The following is a 4,213-nucleotide window of genomic DNA, read 5'->3' on the forward strand; positions in this document are numbered from 1 at the left end:
TAGATAGCCTCTTCCTTTGTAAGTCCAAGTCTTTCCATGTTTTTCTAAATCAACCAGGTCATCATTTCATATACCACCACAATATTCCAACCCAATCATATCTTATCTGAGGTATTGTCTATGAAAGTTTTTCCCCAATTTTCTGCATTCCTTCTATTCTTGACTACATTGGTTTTATTTATGCAAAAAAAAGTTTAATTTAAAATAATAAAAATTATCTATTTTACACCTCAACAATGCTCTCTCACCTTATAATATAGTTCAAGGTCTGATACTGTTGAGTCTGCTTCTCTTATATCTTTTTTCCCTAGTTTCTTTGAAATCCTTGACCTTTTGTTCTTCCATACTGTCCATGAGATGAAAGTTGTCAGTTGATTCTGTAGAGTCAGCCTGGAGGGATTCAAACTTCACTCAGGCCTAACCTCCACCCCTGAAGGTCAGGTCTTTCCTTGGGTCTTCTCAAGTTGTCTTAGGAGGACAACTGCTTTACCCTGACTTGTTTATTTCTGCTGCTCTATGTTCTCTCCAAAGCAATGGGGTTTTTCAGTCTTTTTTTTTGTGGAGTAAATTTGGAGAGCCAAAAGTTTCTGACCTACTCTGCCATCTTCCCAGAATCCTCCTCAAAGGTAGTTTTTCTCAAATCTTCTCTGGAACCAACCTTGCTTATTAAAATTATCCAGTATTTGATTTCATGTTATTGTTCTTTCCATTTTAATTGTGGTGGTTTGTGTTTTGTTTTCTTAGTTCTACTTACTTTTTAATATAATGCAACAATAAATATTTATTGAGCACCCACTATGTGCCATGCACAATGCTAAGCACTAGTGACACACATAAGAAAAAGGAAATACAGGCTCTGTCCTCAAGATGCATACCATATGGACTTCCAAGAGCCAAGATGGCAGAGTAAGCAGTAAATTGCTGCAGCGCTCCCCATATTTACCCCTAAACAACCATAAAATAGCACCCCCCAGAACAAATCCTGGAATAGTGGGGCCAATGGAAAGATGGAGTGGAGAGGTCTTTTAGCCTAGGAGACTTGGAGGATCGGCAAAAAAGGTACATCTCACTTGGGTAAAAGGAGAGCACAGTCTAGGACAGGAAGGGTCCCAGTAAGTCAGCAACAAGCCCCACCTCAGCAAACCAGTGAAAGATCCTGAGCCACAGTATGATAGAGCAGGCAAACACCAATACCGGGACACCCCACATGCCTTAGCACAGTCAGGGTAACCAGCAGACGCCAGCTCTGAGAACCACCATGTGCTTTGGCATAGCCATGGGTGAGAGATATCCTCCAGTGGCCAGGCCTCCCTTCAGCATAGCCCAGGACAAACAGGTATCCTCCAGATGCCAGACCTCTATCTTCTTCAATGTAGCCCCAGGGAAAGTAAAAAAAAAAAAAAACACCTGGCCTCAGAACCTGCTAGATACCACAATTAGGACCCCAGATCAGCCAGGTAAGCTGCCAGACCCCTACAGCCTCCAGCAATACCAGCCACCCACCCCCATTGTACCCACTTAATATAGCACCAGACATGAGGCTCCCCCATGGGCCTCAGGCAACATCAATGCCGCACCAAGTGCCTGCAACCACTGCCACAAGAAGCCTGAGACAGAGCCCCTTCCACCCTGGGACCAGAGATCAAGTTTAAAGAAAAAAACTTTTAAAAGTGCCCCCCCCCAAAAAAAAGAGGGGCAAAAAAAAAAGACAAAAAAAATCTGACCATAGAAAGTTATTATGGTGACAGGGAAGACCAAGACACAAACTCAGAAGAGGACAACAATGTCAAAACACCTATGGGCAAAACCCCAAGGAAAAATGGCAAGTGATCTTAAGCCCAGAAAGAACTCATAAGACAGCTCAAAAAGGAGCTTTAAAATCATATAAGAGAAGTAGAAGAAAAATTGGGAAAAGAAATGAAAGTGATACAAAAGAATGATAAAAAAAGACTCAATAACTTGGAAAACTGCTTAAAAAGTAGAATTAGTCAAATGGAAAAGGAGATTCAAAAACCTCCTGGAGAAAATAACTCTTTGAAGAGTATAATCAACCAAATGGAAAAGAAAGTACAAAAGCTAGTTGAGGAAAACAACACCTTAAAAGTTAGAACTGGGCAGGTGGAAGCCAATAAATCTATGAGACACCATGAATCAATCAAATTCAAAAGATTAAAAAAATGGAAGAAAATGTAAAATCTCTCATGAGGAAAACAACTGACCTGGAAAATAGATCCAGGAGAGAAAATATCGGAATCATTGGATTATCAGAAAGCCATAATCAAAAGGAAGACTTAGCATATTTCAAAAAATTATCAAGGAAAACTGCCCTGATGTTCTGGAACCAGAGGGCAAAATAGACGTTGAAAGAATCCACTGGGCTCAGATTCTTAAAATCTAGCCACTGCTCAGATTCCTTAAGAGTCTGGCCAATATGGAGGATGTTTTAATAAACCTTATATTTGGTTGAAAGAAGGCTTGGGTCAAATTCTTTTGGGCAGGACCCGCATCTTTTGCTCTCGATATTTTGAGGTCCCAGCACCTTTAAACCCCTGAACCTCAACATTTTGGTGCCCCATGTGGGGAAACTGCCTAACCTCAAGTTCTTCTCCAGCCAAGACTGGAAGGTAGGTAAGCCTCCTCCCCCTTCTTTCTTGCCCTGCAGTTGGGGTTGCTCTCCAAGCACCTAGGAAGTCTTGGAGGTGCTTTTCAGGCAGACAGTTACAAGGCTGTCTCACACTCAGCCTGATGCTCTCAGGTTCTCAGTCCACTGGTTAGTTTGAGGCCATGGACCTGGGTATACCTTCCATAGCATAGAGGACAAGGACGGACGCCCTATCTGGAAGTGTATGCCCAATTCTATCAATTCTCTAGGCGCTAGGGAATTGGGAAAACTATAGGTGCTTTTTGGTTCCCTGAGGCTTAACTTCCTTCCTTCCCTCTACACCCCTGAATCCTCCTTCATGTAGGTTACAGGGAAAAGTTAGAACAGCTAAAAACATCTTAGCAGATTCTGGAAGTTTTGTGATTGATCATTAAGGAGTTTTGAAACACTTCCTTACAACCCTGGTCACTTCCTTCTCTCACTCCCTTCCCTTGACTCAAGAGAGTATCTTCTCATAGGAGAAGAGAGTTTCACCCTCCCCCCCCCCCCCCCCTCTGAATTCACCCTCTACAGCATGGGCCCCACTGGCAATGGCTTTGGGCCCTGGGGCAACCTTTGCCTGGAAGCATCACCTAGGTTCAGCACATCCTGCTTAAGGTAAAGAAGCTAGCCTCTGAACTCGGGTAAGCACACTTCTTTTAAAGTCTTAGTCTTAACTGTTAATGAGATGCTGATTCTCTGTGTAAAGTAATCTGGAAATGCATTTAACAAAATTGAAGTCACCTGATTGGTAATGGGTTTGTTTCAAGTTTCAAATTAGTGAACTTTTTGTGTCAGTTATGTCAAGCAACTTTTCATAATTTGGTTACTGCTAAAATAATTTAGCTATTGTTGGTTATTGTTTTAATGTGTAAACTTGCCAAAAAGCATGTTTGGGTTTTGTCTTGCTAAGAATTTGCAAGTATATAGAAATAATCTCTAATGATTGGTTTTTTATATCTGAACAAATTTAAATTTGAGATGTAAAACCTGGAAAAGTTTTTCCTAAGCTGTGATTAGTGAAACTTGCTGTTTGAGGTAAAAGCTCATAGGATTTTATTTTGAGTTGTCTGATGGATCATAATCCATCGATAATTAATAATCCACCATCTGTGAAAAATGCCACAAGCTATGCAGAGAGAATGTGATACTAGTGGAAAGTCAGCATCCGGAAAAGCTGAGAGGACAATTATAGGCTCAATCTAAGATGGGATCTTCCTGCCTCAGTTTCCCCATTATGTTCCTTTGAAAAGGAACCTGGTTATTCCTCAGTCTGGCTATGAGGTGGATTTGATACTGCATGGTTGGAAAACTGAATTATCTGAATCCAAACAGAGTTAAGGATTTTTTATCCTGTCATATCTGCAGGAAAGACTGCAGAGTCTTTTCTGTCAGATATATGTATTCCAGACTACAGGCCATTCACCTACAGTTGGTAGCAAACAGTGGGTACCAGCCAATGTGCCCCCCCATTATTCCCTGTGTGTGAGGTACAGAAACCCTTATCAATGAATCAGAGACTCAGAGATATTAGCAAAAAGAAAAATTCTTTTATTGGCTTTCTTGAGAAAG

Source organism: Vombatus ursinus, unplaced genomic scaffold (genome assembly GCF_900497805.2).
Source record: "Vombatus ursinus unplaced genomic scaffold, bare-nosed wombat genome assembly UNPS02014880.1, whole genome shotgun sequence".
NCBI lineage: Eukaryota > Metazoa > Chordata > Mammalia > Diprotodontia > Vombatidae > Vombatus > Vombatus ursinus.